Here is a 21,057-nt window from a genome sequence, read left to right as displayed (position 1 = left end):
TATAACTCACCTGTATTATTGTTAATCCAGTTTAGACACAGGAGGAAGAACTGATTCGGCAAACAAGAACACAAAAATGTTAAGACCACTCATGACTGTTGCAAGAAGATGTGTTGCAGTCATTTAGTCTGACTGAAGCTTGCTGATTGAAGTTTTGTGTTTAATGTGCAGCAGGCAATCAGTGAACAGACATGTGAACAACAGCCCAACTGTCATTATTATTACATTTAGTAGAGAGCAGATCAAAAGGATAGTTTAAGCAGTTTAAGAGAAGCCTAACTCTTGTATTGTAAAAATGGTTGAACAAATTCAGTTTAGTAAATTGTTGTGTAAAGAAGAAGCAAAGTACAAGGTTACAAAGAGTCTGCATCTCGCATTGCTAGTCTTATTAAAGTTAAGCTTCTGCATGAAACTGAAAGCTGCTGTGGTTGTTTTTCTTCAGAAATGTGGTTTGATCTGAGTGGACAGACAGAGAAATGTTATTTAAAGCATGAAGTTTGTAGGTGATGGGCCTCTTCCTGCTCAGACACTTTAATCTACAGAAACATAGAACCATGATGAGAAATTGTTTATTGACAAAGAAGGAGCTATAAGAGCGAATAATAGAAACACTGATCATATTTAACTCATATTTAATACATTTACATTTATTCATTTAGCAGGCTCTTTTATCCAAAGTGACTTACAATTGGGGAAGTCGTCAAGAGATTCATCTTAAAGAGGCAAACAGACACAGGATGTGTCCACAGTGACAAGTTCCAAGCATTATTCAAGCTAGACAGGGAAAGATTAAAGAAAAAGAGAGAAAACAAAGTTTTGTTTTGTTTTGTTTTGTTTTTGATTTTAGGATGAAGTCAAATAGTGATGAAAGAGATGAGTTTTCAGCTGTCATTTGAAATGTAATACATTTTTCAAATTTTATTATCAAATAACGTCTCAGGTTACGAATGTAACCATGGTTCCCTGAGTAGGGAACGAGATACTGCGTCCTCTAGGGGTCGCTATGGGGAACACCTCGTCGTGACCCGTGTCTGAAGCATACAAATGAAAAAACACCAACGAGTTGGCCGGCGACAGCCTCTGACGTCACTACCCGGTGCGACTATAAAACAGGCATCGGGAAAAAAAACACGTCATTCACTTCTTCGTCTGAAGCTTGCGTCCGAAGCATGGCAGGGAGCTAGAGGACGCAGTGTCTCGTTCCCTACTCAGGGAACCATGGTTACATTCGTAACCTGAGACGTTCCCTTTCAAGGGAACTTCAAAACTGCGTCCTCTAGGGGTCGCTATGGGGAACAGTATACCCACGCCGCCATGCTGAGGGGAGTGCAGGCCAGAATCATGGCGAACACTAAGTACCAACTCTACCATTTCAATGGGAGTTGCCCCGCGGGACGTTTAGACGGCTGTCTGTGACAATACCCTTACGGCCAAAGGCCTAAGCTACATACCAAACTTAATTGTTAGGGCCTCGGCCCGGTGGTAGAGCTAAAGACTTGGAATCAGGAAAGATTCCTTTAAAGGGATACAGCTAGGAACCTAGCATTTTATACTAAGTCTAGCCTGTCACACAGGGGCTACAGCTTGCTTCCGCAAAAGCTTGCTGAAGGAGCTGTCTCAACAGATCTCCAGTAGCCAACACCCTGTTTAGATAGGTATCCGAGGATACAAAGGTGGAGTGGCGCCCAAGATGAACGGGGCTTTTACCAGCTCAAGAAAGGGCACGAAGCAACCTCTCGGCGAAGCCCTCACCATATAGGATTTTATAAAGAACGCAGAGTACTAGCGTGCGAACTTACCACAGTGTGGATTTCAGAAAGTGTGCAAAGACTTCACGTGCACACTTACCATATCATGGATTTTCAAATACTGTTCTAAGGAAGGGCTCTCGTGGCACTCTGATAGAGCAGCTCATAGATGGAATGGTGCATCTCAAAACAGTATGTTTGAGAGTCCATCAACTCGATCTGTGGAAATAATGCTGGAGCGCTCTGGGAAAAAACATTGAACTCAGTCTCATATGAGAGGAGAACTCCTGAATACAGAGAAGCACGCTCATAGGCGACCCTTCTTGGAAAAGGGGAGCGCTGCTAAACTACCACGAGAATCGCCCGAATAGCCCCTCATGTTGAGGGAAGCGATGCTTGAGGTTATATAAACAGATACACACTGGCTGAATGGAGCCCAAGGAACCAAGGTCTAAATCATCTCAAGAAAGGGAACGAGGCGGAGCGCGTAACCCTTACCATACAGGATTCAGAAAGTGCGCAGAGTCTTGCGTGCACACTTACCAATACGTGGATTTTTAGAAAAGTGCGCAAAGTGTTCACGTTGCACACTGACCACCATGTGGTCTTTCAGAAAGTACACAGAGCTTAGCGTGTGTACCTAAAGGTTCCTAAGCATCGCAGAGGCGCTGAACCGCACGGGAGAGGCAAGCTCGAATTTTATAAACCTCTAGCGAGGGAGCATCACCTGAGGCAGCATATACAAGAAGACTTCTGTAACTGCCACCTTCACTTCCCGCTGGATGCGACAGCACCTAAGCGCGGCCAGGAGACCCCTCAGGGTGACCTGGCGGGCATCCATGAAATTCCCTGCAGTGCTGTGCCAGGCCTGATGATCAAGGAGGCTCCCGCAGAAACCTGTGATCTCAGCCGCCTAATACCGGAACATGAAGCCGGATGGCTGGTGCTGACGAGTGTTTAGTAAACACTGTGACTGAGCACTGCAAAGGAAACTTATTAGAGTTTATTAGTAGACACATAACCACCAGCAATTTACACATAAGTATATACAGAAAGGGTTATTTTTATACTCCCACCCTCCTGCACTGGAGCCCCGCTCAAGGGGCGCCTCCTTTTAGTCCGGACCATCAGTAAGGTGGTTGCTATGAACATAGAACCAGCCAAAAAACATTATAGGTCCAGCATAGGAGACTGTTATGCGTTAGAGGTTTCCACCTAACCTCGATCAGGGTGGAGAGCTGGTGGTTACAGGGGAATTAGGAAGGGGAGGATAAAAGCAGAAGTTAAAAATCCCTAAAGGGAACGAGTAGATACCTCAGTATCACTCTGACTCAGACGAGAACGCTGCCTCGTCTGGATCACATCCTTAGGTTCTGCTTACCCCCTTGTGACCCACAATTCCTCTTAACCCTGCCCGCAGGTGGGGGAGGAGCGTAAGTCGCGACACTAGCCTTCTGTGCCCGTCTTTGATCCTCAGATCGAGACAGGCCAGGACCCCTATGTTGTTCGGGCTCAGACCTGGACCTTCGTGGAACGAAGGATCTGAAAGCAGCGGAGTGCGCCTTCGTCTCCCCCGAACTTCTCGATCACCGTCTCAACGGAAATACCGAAAAGTTCAGAAGGGCGAAAACTGAGCATCGAGAAGAAAGCCTTTTCTTTCCTTCCCGATGTCTGCCAGGTTCATCCACAGATGTCTCTCTGCCACCACCATGGCCGCCATAGTCCTGTGCTTGGCAGAGGCGGCCTGCTTGGTAGCCGGAGAGAGGCCTGTGGTGCGGCGCAGATCGGCTACCCGGATCAGGAAAAAAAGGCCTTCGCCTCTATCCAGGTCTCTCAGCAGATCAGTCTGATATGCTTGAAGCATTTATTTTGTAATAAAGCCACAGCCTGACCTGCTGCTGCGTATGCTTTGCCATTTAAGCAAGATGCATTGCTTGAAGGGGCTTAGATGGCAAGGAGGGAGATTAAGAGAGGATGTCTCCCCCGCAGAATGAAAGCTCTTACTGCAGGGGGCATCCTCTCATAGCCGTTTTCGCGCATCGCCTCGATGTCGGCAAAAAACTCTTATGCTGAAACCAATGGATGCGAGAAGAAAACGGGCCTCTTTCATTTCCTTTCGATCTCTGTATGGAGATCAGGCAGAAATGGAAGGCTCACCTGAGCTGGGAGGGCTATGGTCGGAAAGATAACGCTCATTGAGGCGCGATCCATAAACTCCAACAGCTCTACATACGCAGGGCAGGAGAATTGAGAAGGCTCAGCCTCAGCTTCTTCACCATCCTCAAATATCTCCTGCTTTTTCCTGGGTAAAAAACCCAGCAGAGCACTAACCTCAGTATCAGAAAGTGTTAAAGATATAACATCATCCTCCCGAGGCTCTCTCTCTTGTCTGCCGCCCATTATGAGCGCGAAAAGGGAAAGTCCCTCTTTAAATCATTCAGACAGATCCACCTGGAATTCTCACGAGCTCATTCTCCTCCGTGCCTCAGCAACGCGGGTCCTGAACCGCTGGGAAGCAGATGGCTGCCTTTTTTTTTTTTTTTTTTTTTCGGAAAGAGAGACGAACGAGAGCGGAGCTTTTGACGGCGACGGAGCGGTCTTTTTTCTTGAAAAAATGCTCGCAATGCACGCAGATTGCCTCCTCAAAGACATCGCGTGCGTGCTCTTTACCCAAACAAATCACGTAAAGATCGTGTTTGGTCATCAGGTGTCAAATAACGCCGACACGGATGCATACATTGTCTAAACGCTTGCTAGTAGTCGCCATGATAGACAGAGAAAGAGCGCTACTTACCGGTTCTTTCAGATGCACGCTTCAACCAAACAACAGTCAGTGAAGACGAAGAAGAGAATGACGTGTTTTTCCGGTGCCTGTTTTATAGTCGCACCGGTAGTGGGACTGTCAGAGGCTGTCGCCGGCCAACTCGTTGGTGTTTTTTTTCATTTTGTATGCTTCAGACACGGGTCACGACGAGGTGTTCCCCATAGCGACCCCTAGAGGACGCAGTTCGAAGTTCCCTTGAAAGGGAACTTAATACTGCATCCATAAAATTAGAGCAGATGACAAACTCAAAGTTTGGGGTCATGAAAAAGTTACATCCACTGTGAAAAAAAAAAAAAAAAAAATACTCAGTGGTGTCCAACCTTCCCAGACAGCAACATAGTGTTGGCCCAGATCTGGCCCACATCTGGCCCGCGTAAAAGCCATGAGGGCCAGATATGGCCCGGCTCTGGGCACACACTGCTTGCTGTCTAGGTTACATTCTGCTTACTTATCACTGTCTTTCATGTCATAACTATAAGACAGTAAAGACAGCTAAAGGTCAAGTAGATTCTAACAGATGACTAAATTACTACAGTTGAGATTCAGCAAATCTCTAAAATGGGGCCTAATATTGACATCAGTGGGTCTATGTTCACAGTGTCAGTCCAAACCTGATTATTTGTGTATCTGATTAGAATCAGATTTAAAGGGGTCATATGATGCTGCTAAAAATAACATTATTTTGTGTATTTGATGTAATGAAATGTCTTTATGCGGTTTACGGTAAAAAAAAAAACCACATACACATACTGTTATTTATTGTTTCTCCTCTATGCCCCGCCTTCTGAAACGTGTCAATTTTTACAAAGCTCATCGGCCTGAAAAGCGAGGTGTGCTCTGATTGGCCTCTGAGCAGAGGCGGGCGGCTTGAGAATGGCGCGACCGGCGGATTCTATGAAGGAGCGTCTGTTGGTCTTGCGGCAAACCACATGATTGTTCAAAGGACACGACTCTGCTTCATCCATGGTGAAAGCCGATCCGGCAATTCACAGTGCAAAGTTGATGTATTTCCTCAGCAACCAGCATGGATCAGCTTAACCTTTTTAAAGAATATCCCTTTGGATTTGAGACTTTAGTCTTTTCAACTTTACAGATCTTCTTTATGCACCAAGAGCTTGTGACAACTGAAATCGCATCATATGACCCCTTTAAATGACTGTCCACACTGTATATTGCACAATTTATATTCCAATATATTCCATATATTGCTATTTGTTTTCCAGAATATTTTCATTGGTTTCTATGCCAATGACAATGCTTTGGTAGGCCTATTAAAAAAAAAAAAAAAAAACAGCAACATAGAGTGGTTTGTAATACATCAGCATGATAGAAAGTGCATCTCAGTCACCTCTTTAGTTCAGTAGTGAGGGCACTCATTAGGGAGTCTCAATCACAAAATTCTTCCAGGCCAAACTGTGTCTCCATGAGTAAAATCACTGTCAATACTGTGGACATCGTATCATAACTAGTGCCTCAATTTAATGTACTGTACATGGTGTACACATTTTCTCAGTGTGCACTGTGAAATGAGAGCATTGCATTACAAGACTTTAATACCTTCACTAGTTCATTCCGACAGTGCACATAACAGTGCTTAATTACACTTAAAAGTCAAGCAAAACACATTCTAATTCATGAGCAGACTGAGACACAGCCAATGTGCAGCTGTGACATAGTCTGCATTGATTTATCATCCCACAGTGGAAAAAAATATATATATATTCTCGGGCCTCATTTATGAAATGTTGCGCAGAAACCATCCTAAATTTGATCTTACGATCATCTTTCAAATATGCGTATGTGTGATTCATAGAATGAATGTATGTAGAGAAAACGCATGTACGCGTCTCTTTCATATGTGTAATCTTTTAATCACAGATGATCTTGAACTTGAGTGCAATTGAATGGTTTCAGCTCTCTGCCTTGTAAACGACTCCTAATTAATGTCATTAACGTAAAAAAATCACTAAAAAATCAAATTCTTTCTTTTAGAACAGAGAGCTGCAAGAACAGCTTATATTTCCAAAAATCTGCAGTACTCTGACAAGAAAAGGTGTGTCTGCTAAGATCCTGATGTGATGCTAAGCACTTTTCCACGGCAAAGGCAGTTCTTACAAATATGAGTAAATAACATGTAAATGTGGCTAGAATATGGCTAATTTTAGTAGGGTGTAACACAGTTAACTGATGCAGGGAGATCTGGATATGAGTCTTAAGAAGGCTACAAACCCAGCAATTTATTTTTTGAAACATGCTTTTAATGGCAGTTTGTGTGTGTGTGTGTGTGTGTGTGTGTGTGTGTATATGTGTGTGTGTGTGTGTGTGTGTGTGTGTGTGTGTGTGTATAGTTTTGTTTATATGTATACTTGTAAATAACAGTTTTTTAAGTATTATAATTGTGTCTTTGAATATTTATCTGTGTCACTTAAATTGCTGTTTGTGCAAAACTTGGGTCCAGATGATTTTACCAAGCAGGGCACATTTCTGGAGCTTATTTGAAGATTTAGGGAGGACATTTTTTAATTTCTTTTTACAATATATTGAGTATTGTTGATGCATAACTCACCTCAGTTCAAGTTTATTTTATTTGTATAGTACATTTACAACAGCCAGGCTGACCAAAGTGCTTTACAGAAGAGCAAGTTTATATAAAACACAGAAAACAGTGTTAAGACAAAAAAATTAAAACAATCCCTCAAGGCTTAATGTGGCCCAGATAATGTATATTTATGGTTTATTTGGTTCATTGTAAGCTAAAATGTGGTTGTGTTATGGCTTGCTTGAAGACAACTGCCAAAATGCCACGATTCTATGCAGCATGTGGCCCACGTGAGGAATGTGGGGAAGACCAGGGGTAGAATTAAAATCAACTGTGGCCCACATTAGAGCCGTTTTGGTTTATTTGGTTGGCTTACATGTGGCAATGCTAAGGCTTACTTGAGGCCCAAATCTGGCAAACGATTATTTAAGGCATTGTTTTAGCTTAATGCTACCCCAGATAGTCGTGCAGTGTCAAAACAATGGTGATCCGACAACTTTGAAAATCATGCAGTGTGAACTCGGCATTAGTTACCAACAAGTGGTTCTAGGATTATAATTTTATATCCCTTTAGATGTCTTCATGCCAGCATTCTTATTAAACAAGGGCAGATTTGACATTGCATGTCTAAGTTAGTGAAAATCAAGCCACTTCCTGTTGCCAGCAGGTGGCGCTATGACTATGAATATGGTCATGTGCATGTGTTCAGGTTAGGAGTCTTATAAAAAAATGTATTACTATTTTATTACTTTTATTACTATTATATATATATATATATATATATATATATATATATATATATATATATATATTTTTTTTTTTTTTTTTTTTTTTTTTTTTTTTTTTTGAAAATAGGCTTATTTTCAAACTCTCCTAGAGTTAAACAGTTGTTTTTTACAATTTTCGAATCCGTTCAGCCGATCTCTGGGTCTGGCGGTAGCACTTTAGCTGGAGCTTAGCATAGATCATTGAATCTGATCAGACCGTTAGCATCTCACTCAAAAATGACCAAAGAGTTTCGATATTTTTCTTATTTAAAACTTGATACTTCTGTAGTTACATCGTGTACTAAGAGCAACGGAAAATTAAAAGTTGTGATTTTCTAGGCCGATATGGCTAGGAACTATACTCTCATTCCGGCGTAATAATCAAGGAACTTTGCTGCTTTACCATGGGTGCGATATATTTGACCAGAATTACAGGGTTCCTGTCTTGATACCCCCCCAAAAAACATATGGTTTAGAAGAAACATGAATTATTTTTAATGTTATTGTAGATAATAAAGATTTTTCTAATTAAATACATCTAAAAGGTCTGTAGGCCACTTTCCAAACTTGAGTCTCCCCAGTGAATTTGGACCATTTTCACCACTGGGTATTTGTCACCATTTCAGATGAAAATCAATCACGCCCAAGGTCATTGTCACCATTTCAGATGAAAATCAATCACGCCCAAGTGCTGTGTTGTTGTTGTTGTTTTTGAGCTTTTGGGCTGGAAATTGTCCATCCAATCTGGCAACACTGTGTGCAGCAGATTAGTCAAACACTAAATATCTTAGTCCTGAGTGATAGTGTTTAAAAGGGGTGAGAAGTCATCCAATTCAGTACAGTGTCAGACGCTCTAGAGTATAAATATTGTAAAAATTTCACTGCCAGTGGCGGTCTCCAAGTTGAAATTTAAGTCAGCAGATGCCTCTGTCTTAACTGTTGCTTGATTGATGAAGGTTTTTGTTGTTGCTGTTGTTGTTGTTGTTTTTGAGCTTTTGGGCTGGAAATTGTCCCGATCCGTATCTTGGCAACACGGTGTGCAGCCACGATTAGTCAAAAACACTAAATATCTTATAGTGTTCAAAAGGGGTGGAAGTCATGCCAATTCAGTACAGTGTCAGACCTCTAGAGTATAAAATTTGTACAGTAAGTGCTGCCAGTAGGCGTTCCAGTTTAAATTTAAGTCATCTGTGTAGGGGAATTTCTACCGCACACCCATTCAAGTGCTCAGCAGTGAGTAGTGAACACACACACACACACACACACACACACACACACACATACACATACACTCACATACTGTGTTAACACACACCCAGAGCAGTGGCAGCTTTTTTTGCTGCGGCGCTCGGGGAGCAGTTGGGGTTTGGTTCTTGCTCAAGGGTTTCACCTCAGTCGTGGTATTGAGGGTGAAGGAGAGCGCTCTACATTCACTCCCCCAATGACAATAGTTGGGGTTTGGTTCTTGCTCAAGGGTTTCACCTCAGTCTTGGTATTGAGGGTGACATTAGTCCACAACTGCCCCCATAAAGTGTGTGTATTCCAAACAATGTATTAGAGCGACATCTAGTGTCCAAACTAGGAATTCGCCATTCAAAGGATCTATTTATAATCTATTTATAATGGCATTTACTGCATCACACGAACATACTAGTATCTTTCAAGTTAATTTTGGTTGTTTCAAAAAGGAAATTTTTTTTTGGTTTTTTGAAATTGTTGTTTAAAAAAGAAAATGTTGTTTAGCTATATGCAAATGCACAAATACACAATTTTTTTCATACCATAAAATAAAACCTCTTTATAATCAAAAAACAATTTATATGAATAGCTTACATGAACACCCATACCCATAACACTTAGTAATTTTACCTCTTTATAATCAAAGATCATTTATATGAATAGCTTATTAAACACTGAAACATTAGTTTTAATGGAATTTAATGATCTATGCCCAGCTCTTATTAATTACATGACAAAACATTGACAAAAGACGCAAAATCTAACTATTATATTTATTTATTTTATTTATTTTATTTTATTTATTCTTTATTGTTTTTAGAATTTGAGTTTTTTTATGTGTTCAGGCTAATTTTTTTTTGTTGTTTTTATTCTGTTGTATATTTACTATTAGATAATTACTATGGGCACATCTAAAAGGGGGAATAGGTGTACATGACTTTCTTCAAACAGACAAATATATATATATTTTAAATATTTTTTTTTTTTTTTTTTTAATTTTTTTTTTTCCAAGCTTTATAATGGCAGTGAAAGGCTGTTGAGATGACGTCCACTAAAGTACATCCATCTATTATAAAAAGTGCTCCACACAGCTCAGCAGAGTTGATAAAGGCCTTTGTGTAAGAATAATATCCATATCTAAAATAGAGACTAGATTCTGCTAACTGTTGTACACATGTTCAAGACATCACATGAAAGCACACACACAAAAAAAAAGAAAAAATAAACCCATATGTTGGGCTGGACAGAATAGTATGAAAACACACAGACAACACTAGATGGTTGTTTCTTTCTACTTTGGGGGCTACAGTTGTATTGCACTATGGACATTTATTATTTTCATACCAAGAGCAAGCAATGTCAGTATTCAGAGACATGACAAAAAAAAAAAAATAAATAAATAAAATAAATAATAAAATAATAATAATAATAATAATAATAATAATAATAATAATACTAATAAATAAATAATAATAAAAAAATTCTAAAAACAACACTGCTTGACCTTATGGCAGTTTCCCTTCATGGCTGACAAAGAAAACATTTAAGAACATAGAAAATGTGCGAAAGGTCCAGTGTGTAAATTCAGGTCCTTGGCACAATATAACCCTCCTTTACAATGCATTTTGTCCCTGTTATGAAAAGATGCTTATATACTTACAATTTACAATATTAAAACATAGTTTAATTATTAAAACTGTTAGAAATGAATGAAGAGCCTGAGCATCTGACAGTATAAAAATGGCTTTTGTTAAAAGCTTGATTCTTTCACAGTATTTACAATACAATAATAACTTTTGAACACTGAACATTTAACATTCTGAATCATCTAAAAACACAAAAGAACAACACTGTCAGTCTGGTACACACTGGATGTTTGTCTGACAAGCAGCTGGTTTCAAATGCTCATGTGAGGTAACAACAACACTATCTAAAAAAGTAAGTGGAGTGTATGAATTTGATTTATACCAAAAAATCACCAACAGTCAGTGGAGTCCAAACATTTCATGTATCCCAAAAACTGTCCTTGTGACTGTTTCAGCTTGTGTCATTTCCTGATCCTGTTTCATTCCTCTCCTCTCCACTGGCCTCCATCTGTCTCTGATTATTAGTCTCATCGCTGTCATGATTCACCTCTAAGAAAACAGATTCACAGAAGGTGAAAGAAATTATCAGGGTGTTACATAAAAACACAAATACAAGAGTTCAGAAAACAAGAGACATAATCAGCAACAGCCATTGAATAAATTAAGCTTGTAATGTATAATATTTGATGAGAAATTCAGAGTTTGAAATATTTATAATCAGATTCATTACATTTTAATCAGATTTATTTAAACAACAACGGCAAGTTTTAAAAAGGCAGTACTGTATCACGTGTGATCTCTAATGCAGAAGTTGATTTTATATTTTTATCTAGTTTATTTGTGAAATTGTTGTGTTTTAACTGTCTCGACTGAGACATTCTGCTTTGATGTGGTGACAAAAATAAAGGTAAAACTATAATAATTCTTTACAATATGTTTATATCACATCCTGACTCTTTATTTGACATCCTGACTCTTATCTGGAATGTTTGGTAAGTTTGTTTTAATTATATTGTTGAAATTTTATTATTTTTCTTATTTATAGAGTAACTGATACTTGTTTTTGGTGTTTCTTTGTATTGATATTTTGACTATGAAAACATTTTCAAACCTTTAAAAAATGTACAACACATATTATGTTCTCTTTTTATATCAGCTGTATGAAATACTTGCCATTTTTATTTGCTGGTCCATATGTGCTAGTTCTCCAGTAGCAGTAAATTAGAACAACTGCAGTCACAGCAGAACAACAGCATATTCCTGCTTCAGCAGCTGAAGACAGAGCTGAATCTGGAACAGCTAAAGGGAGACAGTCATTAGTCTATCTAGAGATTAAGAAATCATCAGTTTTACTATTTTGAATAATATTTACACCTTTATACTTTGGTTTTCAGTTTTAAAATAACTGGCACCATCTGGTGTATGGGCCAAACATAAATTTGTGTTTTTGTAGTTTGGTTATGTGTTTTAAGATAGTTGTAACTTGCTGGTGGATGGGCAAATTTAATTTTTGTTAATAATATTATTTTTTTTACTTATATAATTTATTTTTTTATTTAATCATACTTATTTAATTTTTCATAATAATATTTTGTCTTCTTTTCTGAGTATATACCAATAGTTTCTTGAAAAAAATCAAAGACTCTGTGTCTCTTTACACTCTGCCTCTTTATCATTCTAATATGCTGATTTATTATCGATGTTGGAAACAGTTGTGCTGCTTAATATTTTTGGGGAACCAGTGATACTTTTTCATGATCTTCTAAAGAATAAAAGTTGAAGAGTACAGTAGTTATTTAAAATAAATCTTTACTATCACTTTTTATCAGTATAACACATCCTTGCTTAATACAAGTAATAATTTATAAAAAAAAAAAAAAAAAAATTTATATATATAGGTAGGTAAAAATTGATAGCCTGAATGCACTGTAAGTCGCTTTGGATAAAAGCGTCTGCTAAATGCATAAATGTAATATATATATAGTGGCCCCAAACAGTATGTATATTACAAAATATTTCTATTTTAAATAAATGCTTTTTATTCATAAAAGAATTCTGGAAACATATTAACAAATATTAAAACAACTAATACTGTTTCCAATATTGATAATAAATCAACATATTCGAATGGTTTCTAAAGGATCATGTGGCAATGAAGACTAGAGACATTATACTGAAAATTCAGCTGTGTCAGCGAAGGAAGAAATTCTAGAAAAGCATGATTTTAAATTGTAATAATATTTCAGAGTATATGTTTTTTTTTTTCTGTAAAATGTATCAAATAAATGCAGCCTTGTGTTTTAATATTGTGTAAAATTATCAATCAATTTTTTAAACAGTTCACAATGAAAACATTTATTAACTCAGTTGAACAGTTTTGAACATTGACTAAATGACACTCACCACTGACTGTAACATGAAATGTCTTGACTCTGCTGCTGCTGATGGTCAGCAAAGGGTTGATGCTGCTGCTGTTGGTGATCTCTAGTTTATAAACTCCAGAGTCTGTGCTTTTACTGTTTGTGATGCTGAGAGATCCAGTTTGACGATCCAGCTCCAGTCTGTTACTGAATCTCCGAGGAGATTTCCAGATTTCTGGACCTCCACTGATATAAGCAAGACGAATTCCATTAAAATACCACATCAATAAATCATTTCTGTCTATTATTTCACCAGTATCTAATATGATATATTCTCCCTCCTTCGCTGAGTTCATCTTCACTCCATTTGTCTCAACAGCAGACACACCTGAAACACAAATGAAGTGATTTTTAACACTTTTTAACACTATTAACATTTGAATATTCATGGGTGACGTCACACAGTGGTGCGCCCACCATTTGAAGAACCGAATTGCAATTCTGTCTATCTGCTGTGCTGTGCTGTGCTCTGGCTTTTGATAACAACAAATCACAATGGATTATTTACCAAGAGATGTGGACATATGGGACCATTTTGATTAAATATTTCTCATAAGCATAGATGCATTTTTACATTTTAGTATTTTATTTAGCAAGTTCATAAAGGATAAATTTGCACGCAATTTTGATTTGCCAGAAAACTTTCGTTATGCTCCACCTTAAGCTAATAAATCAACAAGATGTTTTTTTATCTTCGATCTAAGTACAGTCATGTGAGTCAAGGCTGCTTGTTGTCTCTAGGGCGGGGGTGTGTTAAATTTTTTCGTTTGGTGTGTGAAACTGTTTTGTTTTTAAAGTGAAACTACTTTGGTTTTGCCTTCCAAAAGAAAACAAGAGTTTATGTCTCTTCGCTCCGGCTGGACAAGGCCTCACAATATGTTAAGAGGCGTAACATTTCCATCACAGGTTTGAGCCATTCGGCCAATTACAATGCACTGGATAGCTGGCCAATCAGAGCACACATTGCTTTTCAGAGCAATGAGCCTTGTAAAAATCAACGCGTTTCAGAAGGCGGGGCATAGAGGAGAAAGGTTTTAATAATGTAATTTTGTGTTTTTTTTGCATTACACCAAATACACGAAATAATGTTCTTTTTAGCAGCATCACATGAACCCTTTAAAACTTAAACCGCACATTGCATTACACCATTGGTCCAGTCTAGGTGTCTAATAATTTAATGAATTACTCACCACAAACAGAAACATTGAAGATATTTTCACTGATGCTGCTGCTGCTGAGGATCTCTAGTTTTATAGTCACGATGGTATGTGTTGTTGGTGTTTGTTGTTGTTGTTGATGATGTTTGATGATCCACCTTCAGTCTGTCTCTGAATCTCTCAGTACCTTCATTACACTGAACATCTGTACAGATAAAACTGAGATCTCCAGTGATTTGAGCAATGCGAAAGCCATTGAAATACCATTTAATTCTGCCTTGCTGGTTTTCTTTTACACCAGTGTGTAGAGTGACTGAATCTCCCTCCATCACAGACACTGACACTTCACCTGTATCAACACCAAGAAAACCTGAGGAAGAAAGAAACAGATCATATTAAATCACATCAGGGATAGCGGGCTAAAAACACACAACAGGAAAGTGCTGTGAAAATGGTTTTCTTCAGAGTTGTGAAAATATTTTTATATAGGTATGTTTGGTTTTGTGATTTGAGTTGTGCAAACAAACAGCAGAAGAGAAATATGTGTGGATTCATAATGTAACATGCAACACAAACAGCGGAAGATCATTACTGATCTACACATTAGCTAAATCACATATCCCTGTCCTCGAGCATATATTTGTGGATTCATTCAACCAAGAAGGGATCACTGCATATTTTCATAGACCAGTGATGAACCTAGTTATTTCTATTATATTAGAACTCAAATAATTATATTTTATATATAAAATCCACAGTTTAACTGTTAAGTGTTAAAGATATCAAAGTCTTTGGGTTTGCATGCATTTAAGTAACCCATTCATCTTATGGGTAGCAGCCAGGTTTATATTAGAGATATCTGAAATTAGATTTTAACTTTAGTTCAGACAGAGTTAAAGAAGATTATTAATAAGTTATAGAATTATAATAAAAAAAAATAAGGCTGCAAAGTATGTGCAAAATACAGGACTACTATATATATATATATATATATATATATATATATATATATATATATATATATATATATATATATATAATAATTCTCTAATGTTCCTCTTCAATATTAAGGGAGATTCAAAATCAAAAGTGTGTGGATATTTATGTCGAAACACAAAAATGGCCGTCTCCGCACCTGAAAACAGGCCTAAAAATATAACAGTATGTCGTATAAATAAATGTCTTACCATGCAGGAGCAAAATATACAGTGTAGGAAAAAAGCTGACCATATTTGCCACCAAAATAAGTAAAGATACTGTCGAATCTTTATGGCATCCTATTGCTAAAGTGAAAGCAAAAGTAGCTACAGTGATAAGTCGGTGTCAAAAATATCAACACACATAATTATCTCAATATGCTAGTAATGTGACGATCGACACCGAAGCTCCGAAACGAGTTAAAATCAAACACATATACAAACGAAAAACACGGCTCGTTCGTTTTTGCATCGGCTGCGCATCGACTTTTACAGGATGGGCGACATTGGCCAGCTGCGTGAACAGGCGTATGCGGAAAAGGAAGTCGTATTGTGACTGCTTCACGTAGGCTATGTATCGTTTTTTTTTTTTTTTTTTTTAAACTATGCTGTACATGACGTGAGACAAGTTTGCTATTTAGGGTTTGTAGCATGGTCTCACTAACTTAAATGTTTTAATGATTTAACTTTAATGCTAGTTTTAGCCATATAACAATATTAACAAAACATTCTGCTTGAGCAGATGAAAATATACATTAATTATTCAACGTTTTATTTCTGGTAGTCATACTCTCAAATCACATATCCCTGCTCGAGGACAGGGATATGTGATTTAGCTAGTTTAGATTTAGTTAATTCGTGAGACTCATGTATGTTATATATATATATATATATATACAAATTTCATTGCCTATCCTCTCAGTAGCCTATACCTGGAATCAGTATTACAAGTACCCCAGGCATATTTTTTGCAGTCAAAAACCGATAAAAGGCTTTGAATCTTCCAATGTTTTCTCTTTGGCACTACAACCTAAAGATGTCTGAGTTCTGGGGCACGTTCAAGCTCAAACTCGGTGTGCAATGTTTTCGGTTTCCTGATTGAAACAACGGTGTGCAAATAATGTGCAACTTGTTTGGTGGGTTTGTCAAAAATGTCAGCCCAATCAGCAGCAACATGTATATAAACCACACAGTATTTAAGAGACAGTTCACACAATGTAATTAACATCTAAATAAATTCACAAGAGCAAAGTATATTGTTTGCACATGTTTATTTATACATTAATGGCAAAATAACTGAAATAATAGCACAAGTATAGATCTGGAACTTAGGAAGGTGTGCTAGACACTGATTAATGTAACAAAAATATTATACATATATATTTTGCAATTTTATTGTGGAGTCACACTTTTAGATCTGGAACTTAGGACTCCTCTGATTATGTAATGGTAAATATTACAATATCATAGCACAACAACCGTGATAAGCAATAATAATAAGCCTTATACTAACATTTAAAATAATATAGATCACTACACAGTCATATAGATCACTACAAAGTCTGGGAGGTATGAAGTGGATTATCCTTCACCTGAAATGTTTGTCTTATTCATCCTGAAATGCGAGGCAATGTTGGATCACAATAATTAGGAACCACAGGTTCCACAAATCCCTTGACTCGAATGGGATGTTCTCTTTTATTCTGGAATGGATTTTCGAATGGATTTTGCAGTATTAATATTTACGTATTTATACCGATTTCATCAGGCTCCGAAAATTCTTCAAAAAGAACACAAAGAATGGCCTTCTCAGCTGCCAAAGTTGCAACTCATGCGTCATCAGAACAGGATGTTCAATGCACCAACATTTCTGTTTACAAAATATTTTGCAACGTTTTGTTGGGGCTGAACACAGCCCTGGTCTCTGTGCAACTGATACTCAACTGCCATTGGCTCATCTGCGTTTGAGGGGAGGGGCTTACTAATACTGCCCTACAAAGGCAAAGTGCAGTAACTATGCAAGCACTGAAACTGAGAAAAATGCCAGTTAAACATGCTGTGGGTAGATTAGTGGAAATGCATTCATTTAAAGCCTTCTTAGGATTAAATCTTTTATAGATAAAAACCATGACCACTGATGTGACATTTGACCACCAAAATGCACATACTGCACTCTGCCTTTGGATGACCTTACACAACTAAAACACTATTGCAAAAGCAAAGTGCAGTATCTACAAACTAAATCAGATACAAAACTAGTTTATCCAGCTTTCTTGTTGTGTTTCTTACTACGTTGATTTTTTTTTTAAATAACTTAAATAGTTTTACTGATGTTTGCATGTTGTGAATGTTAAAATTACTCAGTAGCAAGCCTCAGTATCATCTTATTGCAATGCTCCTTTCACCACAAATAGTATTTTGCTCATTTTATTTAAAAAGTAATTAATTACAATTCAAGTAGTTGAAACAGTAGTTAATCATTCACACAATTTAAACTTTTCCTAGCAATATAACTAGGGATGCCATAAAGGAAAATAAGGGATAATTGTAATTCTTTATAGGAAAATAAAGGACAGAATAAGGAATGCTCAAACTATTTGTACTCTACCACATCCTGTACATAATTTCCATGTTGCAGTCCTAGTAATCATATAGCATATAATAATATTCAAGGGTTTTGTGTGCTTCTAATTTTATACCAATAGTTTGGACATGACCCTTTTCTATTCTAACACGACAATGCTAAGGTTAAAAACAAAAAAAACCTAAAATTGATCCCTAAATCCTAATCCCAGCTGAACACATCTGGTTGTGACTTTAAATGCAGACCTTGAGCCAAAAACTCATCCCCAAACACCAATGACTTGTACATATGGGTATAATCATTTTAGACACTTCCAAAACTGGAAATACAATTTTTAAATACATGAATTATGTTTCCATCTTTGTTGCCACAGTTTTGGAAGTAAAATTGAAAAATTTCGTATAAAAATAGTATTCAAATAGTCACATTCTAGCGAACCTAGTATCTGTATTTTGTCTCATCTCGAGAGCTAAGTGTATTGTCATACCCCTAGTGTCAATAAGCGGTGATATAGCTCATAATTTTCTAAGTGTATTATACAGCTTTCATTCTTCAGGTCAATCATATATTCTTGAAAAAGTAAATCAGTTTGAATAAAGAAAGCAATAACTTTGCCATAGTATCCTTTCAAATGTTAAAGTTGTCACAGTCATTGTATGCTTTGCATTTGCTGCCCCATCCCATCCCGCCCTGTCCCCAGAAAAAAGTTCAGGCTCAGGATTTTTTTTTTTGTTTTTTTTTTTTTGCTTTAACCCCTGCATTTAATAAAGTGAAGCTCTTTATTTAATAGAAGGAGCTCAGTGCATGATATTTGTTCTGACTGACATGATCCCTACACTGTGTTCATTGCTCCCTACTCCCTGAGCAGGGAAAATCGGTTGAAATTTACTTCACTTTGGGACATTCATTCACGGATTTGAGCTGCGCAATGTCTGCACACATGGACAAGTGTGACATCATATACCTCTGTAAATAAATACAACCTAAATTCACATCTCGCACACTTCAATGCACTTTGAATGGAACATATATGTTTGCTTTGAACTGGATTCATGGCGGAATATCCTGTAATGTCCACTTCGCAGGGCACTTACGTTAGAATAGAACAGACATCTGAAGCGATAAGAGGAAAATTACAAAATGTGCAAAGCGGGGGCTTGAATTGAGAACTGCTGCACTACAGTATAGGGAAATTACTATATTTTTGGCCTGCAAAGTTTAGCTACAACCCTGATAAATCTCACCTGGCTGTAGCCTTTTGTTAATCCTGAAGACCTTGATTAGTTGGTTAAGGTGTGTTTGATTAGGGTTGGAGCTAAGCTCTGTAGGACAGTGCCCCTCCAGGACCGAGTTTCCCCATCCCTGCTCCAAGACCTGAAATGTCAGACAAAGCTCAAACTCAATTCCTGAAGGGCCAAAGCTCTGCACAGTTTATCTCCAGCCAACTCCAACTCACACCTGCTTGGACGTTTCTAGTAATCTTGAAGACCTTGATTAGCTGGAGCAGGTGTGTTTGATTAGGGTTGGAGAAAACTGTTCAGAGCTGTGGCCCTCCAGGAATTGAGTTTGAGACCAAAGGAGACATCCAAAATGTGTAGTGTCAGGGGGGCTACAGGAATGTGGTAGGGGACACCTGCTGTATAGTATGAGAAAAATGTGTTCTTAAACTTAGTCATTTGAATGTATTCTAGCTGCCAATTTTTAAATGAGCATAGTATGGCCACTTCAATTAAACATCACATGCAAATATTGTTCAGCCCAGAATACGATTTGTGGTTGTGTTTGTAACAAACTTTATTATTTAGTAAATAAGCCGCACAATTAGACCAAAGTTTTTATAACCATTTTTATTTATTTATTTTTATTTTTTTTGCATTTGTCCATCTCATCTAGATTTTGCAGAAGTCAATGAGAGTGACAGTGAAGATTCATGTGAAGATGAGCTACAACTGGATGACACTTCTGGTGTGTAATGAAAGTTAAAGTCTGAAATTATATTTAATTCAATGCTCTTGCAATGTTTATTTAAAAACACATTTCAATAGAAAAATACAAAAGCTTGCTGCTCTGTAAAATGCTTATTTCAAAAGATAAACATATTCTTAGTCATGTTAAATCTGCATGACAAGGTGGCTTGGTTTGTAAGACACCAGTTATTTCCATGCTGCTTAAAAATGGTAATGTAAGATGTTGTTTGGCTGGTCATTGTTTGGTTGAACTATTATTTTAAAATGTATGCAATAAGCCAAATTCTCATGTACAGGTGAATCTATGGAAACAAATGATGCAGTTAACCATACTGTGATCATTGCAAACAAAGGTATAAGCTGAATTTGTAAGGTCCATAAGAATAAATGGTTTAAATTTAAGCAAAACAGTTTAATATCACAATGCAACTAATTTGAGGTGGAGGAATAATTACCCAAAATATTTTGATCTTATTTGTATTTGTTTCTTTTTAGCACCTATCCAGGCCAAACTATGGTAAAAAAAGCCATGGGCAAAGCAAGAAGTGGAAGCAGTTTTAAGACACTTTAAAACTCACATAATCAAGGGGCATCTTGCCTCTCTAAAGGTAGTGCCATTCTTGCAAAAATGTGGAGAAAAAAAATTCTGCATGGACGAACGATTCAAAATATCAGGGACTTCATCCGAAACAAAGGAGTGTGTTTAAAGTGACAAAAAAATGCATTGCAAGACTTCTGATCTATTCAGAAAAACTTTGAAAGGAAAAAAAGAATGACACAGTAATCATATTGATAATTAGAATGAATTGAATTGAATTGATTTCAATTGAAAGTTTTTTTTATTTATTTTTTTTATACAAAGTGTCTGTGATATAGAGACACTACACCCAGTGTACATGGAGGACCAAAATTTCTGCAGAAATTATGAATAAATAAACAATAAACAAATAAATTTAATAGGAAATTAAAGGAATAAATGACTTGACAAAAACAGGTAACTTGTTTTCAATGATAAATTTAATCCTGCATTTATTTTTGTATTACCTTTTTCTTTCCTGTATTATTATCTGCGATTTTACATAGCTACATATTCCTTTTAGATAGTTCTCGCATGGCTACAGTGAATCATTTGTTAAGAGGTCACACACAGAAGCATCAATTGTCAGATCTAACTAAGGAACAGAGATCAAGAGAAAATCTTAACTCCCAAAAGCGTAAAAGCCATTGGTTGGTGGGGAAATAATTTTTT

At 37.2% G+C, this 21,057-nt stretch overlaps 1 long non-coding RNA gene across 1 annotated transcript; it reads left to right on the top strand.

Annotated features, from left to right (window-relative positions):
* The first annotated feature begins 19,106 nt into the window (after window positions 1-19,106).
* On the top strand, window positions 19,107-20,161 carry LOC122141778. The gene is made up of 3 exons (XR_006158094.1): window positions 19,107-19,463; window positions 19,735-19,806; window positions 20,105-20,161. It is a non-coding gene; the product is annotated as an uncharacterized LOC122141778 (long non-coding RNA).
* The last annotated feature ends 896 nt before the right edge of the window (window positions 20,162-21,057 follow it).

Source organism: Cyprinus carpio, chromosome B22 (assembly GCF_018340385.1).
Source record: "Cyprinus carpio isolate SPL01 chromosome B22, ASM1834038v1, whole genome shotgun sequence".
In the NCBI taxonomy this organism is placed as follows: domain Eukaryota; kingdom Metazoa; phylum Chordata; class Actinopteri; order Cypriniformes; family Cyprinidae; genus Cyprinus; species Cyprinus carpio.
Note: the sequence above shows the minus strand (reverse complement) of the source record. Positions and strands in the feature narration are given on the sequence as shown.